Source organism: Panthera pardus, unplaced genomic scaffold (genome assembly GCF_024362965.1).
Source record: "Panthera pardus isolate Hobbes unplaced genomic scaffold, ASM2436296v1 HiC_scaffold_17, whole genome shotgun sequence".
Lineage (NCBI taxonomy): Eukaryota > Metazoa > Chordata > Mammalia > Carnivora > Felidae > Panthera > Panthera pardus.
In genome coordinates this window covers 90,099,945-90,109,240 of record NW_026526732.1, presented here as the reverse complement: position 1 = coordinate 90,109,240, position 9,296 = coordinate 90,099,945, and the positions used below count along the sequence as shown (strand labels likewise).

At 37.1% G+C, this 9,296-nt stretch overlaps 1 pseudogene; it reads left to right on the top strand.

Moving 5' to 3' along the window:
• Nucleotides 1-238: 238 nt before the first annotated feature.
• On the top strand, nt 239-8,883 carry LOC109248241 (60S ribosomal protein L13-like; annotated as a pseudogene).
• Nucleotides 8,884-9,296: the final 413 nt, after the last annotated feature.

Here is a 9,296-nt window from a genome sequence, read left to right as displayed (position 1 = left end):
CCTGCTTGGGTTTTGCACTGACAGCGTAGAGCCTGCTTGAGATTCTTTCTCTCCCTCTTTCTCTGACCCTCCCCTGCTTGAGTGTGCTCTCCCTTTCTCAAAATAAATAAATAAACTTAAAAAACATAAAAAAAATAATTGAAGCTAATTATAGCATTCATAAACTAGTTTATTAAGCTTTTGAGTACATGTCTGGATTTTTTTATTCCAATCTATGGCTTTAGGGAAGACATGGGGAATGGCTTCATGTAAAGCTTTAGCAATGCACCCAGGAGGTACCCTGTCCTATGGTAAGACCCATTGGAGATCATCTAATGACATTCAGCCTTTGGCAACCAATGTTGAACTTGACCCTGTCCAACAAATAGATGGATCAACTGATAAAGATCAAAGAAACCAGCGTGGTAGGTTTGGATGAAAATATTAAATTTGTCAGCAAATTGATGAAAGTCTTCATAAACCCTTGGAAACTCCTTGGCAATAGCTCTCAATTCAGCCTCTCTCTAGGGAGAACATAAAATGTTCAGGAGTATAACTTTTAGGTCTAACCTTGAAAAGGTTCATTGGAACAGGACAGTATGAAAAGGATAAAACAGGAAGATCTAGAAAGGTCTTGGGATATTGGGGTTAAAGAAGGAGTTTGGCCATAAGAGGGACAAAGAAAAGTAGAAGAGGGAGAGAGAGAGCAACCCGAAGCAGCAGGAGGAGGCTGAAGAGAAAAGTAATTCTGTAAAGCCTTATGATTCTTTTCAAACTGAGAATTTTTCTCTCTTAAGTTGGAAACAGTATTCTGAAAAGAGGCAATCAGTCTTGAGTTCATTTTAAAGTTTCCAAATACCAATTAAGCATCCTATTTGATTTGTCTGGTTTTAAATCTGTGGTTCTCAAGTCAAGTTCTGTGAGCTCAAAAGAGCCCCAAAGTGACCACTGCAACTGCAATTGATCTTTGGAATTTTCAGTCCACTGGGATAAATATTTATAAGAAGAAGAATCCTAGTTCTTAAACATGAAACCAACTGGACTTGCTGAGGGAGGAACCTCTTGAAGAAACTTAGAATAAGAAACCAGTTCAAGAGGCTAGCATTTATTTGGGACCAAAGAATTGAAATTCAGGGTACATAGATTTAGATAGATGCCCAAACAGTGTCCTGGTTATAGGAAGTGGACTCAGGATTTTTATAGACATAAAAAAAAAATGTTAGGTAAGTTGTTTTTAAGAAGAGTTCATTGTTCTGACAAGCAGGACTAGATTTGTACATCACTGATTGGTCAGGCAAAGTGGTCCCCAGGTAAAAGTTCATTTTTATCAGTCTTTTCAAACAAGATTTTCTCATTCTTGCTGACTTCTTGGTATGTTGAAGTTTGGCCTGGTTCAAAGATTTAGGACACAGGATGTGCAAGGCAGTTCCTATGAAATAGCTATTCCAGGTCTATTTTTAAAAGTGCTGAAATTATGAAAAGACCCAAAATGTCCATCGACTGATGAATGGATAAAAAAAAAAAATGTAGTGTGTGTGTTTACACATACACACACACACACACACACACACAAACACACACACACACACACACACACACACGGACTATTACTCAGCTATCAAAAAGAATGAAAGCTTGCCATTTGCAATGATATGGATGGTGCTAGGGTGTATTATTCTAAGCAAAATAAGTCAGAGAAAGACAAATACAAATGAAAAATATGATTTCATTCATATGTGGAATTTAAGAAACAAAACAGATGAACATAGGGGAAGGGGGAGAAAACAGAGGCAAACCAGAAAAACAAACAAACTCTTAACAATAGAGAACAAACTGAGAGTTACTGAGAGGAGGTAGGTGAGGGGATGGGTTAAATAGGTGAGAGTATTAAAGAGGGCACTTGTTGTGATGAGCACCGGGTGCTGTATATATAAGTGATGAATCATTAAATTCTACACCTGAAACTAAAAGCAATAAATCAATAAATAGTAAAAATAAAAATGGCTCTACTTATGTCATTTTTATAAGCATAAAGCAGGTCACTTAATTTAAATACATTTAAGAAATGCTATTTAAATATAAGAACTTATTAGTAACTTATCTTTGAATATTAGAGAATAAAATTATTGAGCACTTTAATATACAAAGGAGGGGCAAATATTGGTTAGGGGCATAGCATGAGATATTTATTGCATTATTCTATTATTGTTTAATAAAATGTTTTATATTTATATTTTTAAGACCATATTCTACTCTATCTTTGCTGTTTTTAAACTTTTCCTCAATCATTTTTGGTGTAAGGTATTATATGCTAATATACTAGAAGAAAGGGCAAGTTAATGTTTTTCTCCCAATAGTATACTTTGTCAAAGTTTAATTTGTTATTTAACATTTTTGATTATTCTAATTTCTAATTAATGGTGTAGTAGTGTTTTTAGGTGAATATTGTAGGTTCTTGATGTCATGGGTTCCTTTCTGTGTTATGTAAGGCATTGAATAGAGAGACACTCTCTAGGTGAACCAGATAAAAGTTAAAAGCTAAATATTTTGAAATGAAATTCAGAATGTAAAAAGTTAATCTAATTGATTTTGGATCCCAATCATGTTTATGGTCCTCAATTATGTAAATTAGATTAAATTTTTAAAAATGCACATTGATATCATCTTTTCACCTGTGGAACAGATGTCCTTACCATACAAAAACACTAATACTAAATATCAAGACTGTCCAATATGTCTACATAGCATCATAGCTTTAGGATATTTCTCATGATATGTAATACTTTTTACTATGTCAGGCCTTTTGGTATAGTGTTTATGATCACATGTTTCATTCAAACACAATTAGATTTGACATCTGTCCATGATGATGACTATCTGAGTGAATTGGATTTGCTCAGTTTACCATTTCCATGTAATGTGTTCATATTCTGCAATGGTCAGGTACCAATGCCTACACAAGGAAAATTAAATATTAAATAACATATGTATAAGACTTAAAGTTTATGACACATAGTAAATTTTGGTTGTTAAAACACCACAGTGTCTAAAATATGCTATAATCTTAGGGGTGCCTGGGTTGCTCAGTTGGTTAAATGTCCAAATTTTGATTATGATTCAGGTCATGATCTCACAGTTTGAATATCTGAGCCCTGCATCAGGTTCTGTGCTGATGGCTTGGTTCCTGCTTGGGATTCTCTCTCCCCTCTCTCTCTGTCCCTCCCCTGCACTCTCTCTCTCTCACTCAAAATTAATAAATAAACTTAAAAAATATGTTATAGTATTTTTAAACAATTTTTTAAATGTTTATTTTTGACATATATATAGAGAGAGTATGTGTGAGTGGGGAAGGGGCAGAGATAAAGAGAGAATCATACAGAATCCAAAGCAGGCTCCAGACTCTGAGCTGTCAGCACAGAGCCTGATGTTAGGCTCGAACCCACAAACTGTGAGATCATGACCTGAGCCAAAGTTGGACACTCAACTGACTGAGCCACCCAGGCACCCCAACATATGCTATAACCTTAAAAGTTTCCTTAGATTTCCATTTTTTAATGTATTTAATGAGAATCATCTGTAAAGTGTTATTTTTATTGAAGTCTTTTAGAACTTTGGACAGTGTTATGTATTCCTTATACATATCCCACAGAGAGTGTGATTTTACATATTTTTTCTTTTCTTTTTTTTTTTCAATATATGAAATTTATTGTCAAATTGGTTTCCATACAACACCCAGTGCTCATCCCAACAGGGTATTGAGGAGGGCATATTTTTTCAATAATCTTTAGGAAAGAGATTGTAAGTATAGTAACTGTGCATCCCCCAAATCACAGAATAATCTTTCAAAGAAGAGTCTTGTGTCAGCAATTTTAATATACTACATATATAGTCTCTTTTTTGAAGATACCAGCATTTTATTTTGTTTTTATTTTTATTTGTTTATATTTATTTATTTTTGAAAGACAGAAAGAGAGAGTGCTCAAGAGAGAGAACCCACAAACCACAAGATAATGACCTGAGCCGAAGTCGGTCACCTAACCAATTGAGCCACCCAGGCTAGTATCCCAAAGATACTAGGATTTTAAATGGTATCAGAATTCTTGCTGTGAAGAAAACTTTTTTTTAGTTTTACTTATTTTGAGAAAGAGAGAGTGTATGTACACACACATGCACACATGCACACAGGCAAGCAAGGGAGGGGCAGAGAGAGAGGAAGAAGTAGAATCCTAAGCAGGCTCCATGCTCAGCCCAGTGCCAGAAATGGGGCTCGATCCCATGACCCTAAGATCATGACCTGAGCCAAAATCGAGCTGGTTGCTCGACTGAGAACCCAGGTGCCCCAAGAAAACTTTTTTAAAGCAAAATTTCTCAAAATTATTTGCCCAACAAACTTTCTCCCATATTCTACTTTTGTGTGTGGGTGCGTGATAGCAACTATAACTGTAATCATAGATAGAAGGGCTAAACCCACCCCTGATTACCTTGCTCCCCTACTCAAACCCTGCAATGTTTTCTCAAAACCACAGAGTAAAAATCATTCTTCCTATGGTTTGTAAAGAAACACGTGATTAAGCTCCTGGTCTTCTTTCTTTCTTCATCTTCAGATTTTGGTTGGCGTCATTCCACTGCAACCACATAGAGTACTTCTGTCCCGAGACTTTTCCCTTGTTGTTACCAGTATCTGAAATACACTTTTATCAGATAATTGCAGCTTTATTCAGGGCTCCAAAATTGGCTTTACCATTCTATCTATAATGGCATTCCTGTAAAATGATCTTGTCCCTACCTTCTTATATTTTCTCCTAATATTGATCACCTACTCCCTGAAAATTATACTCAATATTTATATCATTAGTTTCTGTCTCCCACCACATCAGAAACATAAGTTCTATGACAATAATCACTTAAAGCTCCTTTGTTTATTGTTACTATCCATCAGTATGTAAAATATGACCAATATACAGTAAAACTAAAATATTTATGAAATATTTAGCACTCAGCTCATCAGAATTCTGAACTTAAAAGTTATACCTGAAACAAATAAATCTGTTTAAAGTGACTTAAATAAAATCAGTTTTGAGCTATCTATATTTTATCTCATCCCTGAATTAGGTGTGATTAAGTTAGTACTTCCAATATTGAATTTGAGGTAACAAAAATCTATCTTTTTATAACTCGCATCCAGTAAGAAAGATGAAACGGAGAAAAGGGAGGAAAATACTATTTTTAAAGTTTACTTATTTGTTTTGAGAGAGAGAGATAGCAGAAGAGGGGCAGGGACAGAGAGAGAGAGAGATCCCAAGCAGACTCTGCACTGACAGTGTGGAGCCTGATGTGGGGCTGGAACTTATGAACTGTAAGATCATGACCTGAGCCAAAACTAAGTGTTGGACACTTAACCGACTGAGCCACCCAGGTGCCCCAAGGGAGGGAAATTATGTATTGACTTATTCCTAAAATAACAAAGGAATAGAAAGAAAAATGTGAAGAGCATTGGAGACACTATAGAACCCAAATGCATTTTTGTTTAAAGTGTTCAAAGATGGTTTTTGGTACTAATTAGTGGAAATTAAATATGAATTATTTGTGTTAGTATCTCTTCTCTTACTGGCAGTAGTTATTTTGGTAACACATGTAATTACATAGCTTTTTCTTATATTCCCATCCAAGACAACTCAGGATTATTAGGAAAAGCAGGGTTAGAAAATACAACACACTCTAAATTATTTCTTAAATCAATCAGATAATTAATGTTTTTTTCCCCTCCCACATACTATACTACAGTTGAAGTGTTTACTGTTAAGTGTAAGTTTCAAATGCTAACTGCACATCTGATGAGTCTAGAGATTTAAGCAGTTATTATAGAAAACTGACATGTTCTTATAAAAAGCAGAATTCAGTCTCTTACCCTCTATTTACTCAAAGGATAAGTTTTACAACTGTGTTATCACCACCAACCAAAGTTGATTTAAGAGACATGATGTATTCTTCTTTTTCTTTTTAAGGCATGACTTCCATAATAATTGATGCAAGAGAGACCCCTAGCAGCATCTACACATGCTGAACTCTTAAATCAATGATATTGGCTTCATTCCCAAGTAACAGGTGTACCTACATTGATTAATCCTTTTTTGCCACCAAGAAAAGGAAATACGATATCAGGGGCATTCACCCTGACTTTTCCAAATATTCATGGTATGATGTAATATTTGCAAAAATATAGGTAGCACTTCACATTTTCACCCTGCACTGCCTAGCCAACCAAAATGGATGGAGTCATAGGTGGCAATAAAGCAGCAACATGGATGCTAGTCAGGATGAAATAATACTTGGCTGGAAACCACAATATTGAAAACCAAAATCCCTGACCATTTGTCTATTCTAGTCACAGATTTGCAAAAGATATATGGAAAAAGGGTATACAAGACAAAAAGTTTCCTATTTTAAAAATTAATATATGATACCTCAAATTTATCAGCAACTTTGAGTAGCCACTGAGAATAGTTGGAAGAAATGGGTTCAGTGGTGCCTTGACTATGGACTCTCTAGATGGACACGTGAAAGATAAAAATAACCCCACGGTGAGATACCAAAGGAGGAAGAAAGCAATGATAGTCACAGTAGAACCAGTCAAATCTATACCTCAAACCCCCTCTGGGATGAGGTTTCTTACTAAACAATAAAGGGCAGCCTAAGATCTTCTTATCATATTGTCCAACCAGGGATATTACAAAGAGAGACAAGAGGATGATATGTTTCCACATTTTCAGTGGTCCAATGTTTACCACTCACTTGAGCTGACTTGCATTTGCAGCAAAGGATGAAAGGAAGAAGAAAGCTTACTCTCTTTAGAAGCCAAAATTTTTCCTACCTTTTGTTCTTTATTTTTAACCTACTGGGCTTAGAAGTCAGACTGTTTTCAGCCAGAAATATTATATTGGTGAAGGAAAAAACTCAACACAGTACAGTATCAGAAATATCTTACCCAAACCTTCCTGCATTTTTTATTCTTATTAATCTAATATTCATATTCACCCAGAACAATGGCATATACATTTTAGCCACAGAGGCCTCTTAAATGGAACATAAGAGGACAATTAAGTTGACTTTAAGAACACATACATTACAGAATGAAATTTTAATCTTCTAGATCCCATCTAGAAGTGCCGACACATTTTCTATCCAAACTCACTCGATGAGGGTTACACAGTGGACACTATATAATAGCATGATGCCAATAAGGAGGGCTTCAAATTTGTCCCTACCTCATAAACTTTGACAGTGGGAACCTCTCACATTTTCAAGTGAATCTATTGATTCCACAGTGAAATTAATGTTCCACAATAATATAAAAGCATCTGACCCACTCAGTTTTCTTATTCTGCTTTGTGAAAGCCAGAGAGGTTTCCCTCAGTGCCTATTTGGAGTTTCAATTAGCAGGCCCATCATCCTCTCCAGTGCTTGTTCCCATTCACTCCTTCACCACTGAATAACCCCAACTCCAATTTTCTTTTAGGGGCAAGAAGAGACATAAGAATATAACACCAGCTCTCTATGAAAAAAAAAATTAGAACAACAAAACAATTTCAAAATCATAGGCGACAGTTGCTTAGAATATTCACACTAATTTCTCTTAAAATATAATTTTTCAGCAAATCAATGTTTCTAGAACCCAAAACAATTCAATCTAGAATCATATAGATAATTACACTGTATCAAGCTTTACTAATAATTTTAAAGATCAAGTAATCTGGAGGCCAGACAAAGCAGGGAGAAAAATCATCCCATGTGACTCTTCTGTGGGCCCTTCCTTTTTCACATCATACACATGATTTCTGCTCCAGAATAATAGGAGAGGTTTTAATAAGAGGTTTACAGGTTACTCCATACAGCAAGATGTTATGAAACATCTATGTCCTATACCCCAGAGAGTTGCAAAGTTTATGTAACATTCCCTGTAAATTGTATTTATTTTACTTATGCAATTCTAATCCAGGGACATTAAGAGTACTGCATAGATAACGACTAGTATCATTCATCTATTTCCCCAATCAATTATCATATATACAAGGAAATTACACTTGGTCACCTGATTTTTTTTTCCTTCATCCAGAGTGTCCCCTCATTCATTAATCATGGAACAAATTGATCACACGGACAGGACCAGGCCTGGGCTCTGGTGGGGAGCAAGCCACTGCATCTAGCTAGACCCTGGGCCCTGACTAGCTCCTCTCTTCTGTGCCCCCAGGCCCATAGGCAGCAGCCGTGGCTCCTGGCCAGAATGGCATGATCCTGAAGCCCCACTTCCACAAGAGCTTGCAGCGAGTATGTGGCCACATGGTTCAACCAGCTGGCATGGAAGTTCTGCAGACACAAGGCCTGGCAAGCCAGAGCAAGCCCCATCACCTGCATCCCGTTTGGACCTGTCCGGACCCACCTGGCCCATCATGAGGTGCCCTATGAGGAAGTAGCACAACAAAGTATGAGCTGGCTGGGGTTTCAGCTTGGAAGAGTTAGGGTTGCTGGCATTGACAAGAAGGTGGCATGAGCTATTGGGATCTCAGTGGATCCAAGAAGGCAGACGAGTACACAGAGTCCCTGCAGGCTAATGTTCAGTGGCTGAAGGAGTACTGCTCCAAGCTCATCCTCTTCTCTAGGATGCCCTCTGCCCCCAAGAGGGAAAAAAGCTCTGCTGAAAAACTCAAATTGGTTACCCAGCTGACAGGACTAGTCAAGCCCACAGGGAATGTCTATAAGCAGAAGAAAGCCGGAGTCATTACAGAGGAGGAGAACTTCAAGGTGTTGACCAATATTCACATGGCCTGTGCCAATGCACTGCTCTTTGACATCCAGGCAGAAAGGGCCAAAGAAGCTGTAGAACAGGATTTTAAAAAGAAAAAATAAAGTGCCGGGGTGCCTGGGTGGCTCAGTCAGTTAAGCGTCCGACTTCAGCTCAGGTCATGATCTTGCGGCCCTTGTGTTTGAGCCCCACATTGGGCTCTGTGCTGACAGCTCAGAACCTGGAGACTGCTTTGGATTCTGTGTCTCCCTCTATGCCCCTCCCTTGCTCGTTCCCTCTCTCTCTCTCTCTCTCAAAAATGAATACACATTAAAAAAAAATAAAAAAGTGCCATTGCAACTTATGATTAGTAAAAAGAGAAATTGATCATAGGCTGTTATAACTTTTTCCTGCCTAGTCTACTATCTAACCTAGGTCAATAACTCCTTATCACATTTAAAAATTTTTTTAAATGTTTATTTATTTTTGAGATAAGGTGGGTAGAAGAGAGAGAACAAGAAGGGGAGGGGCAGAGAAA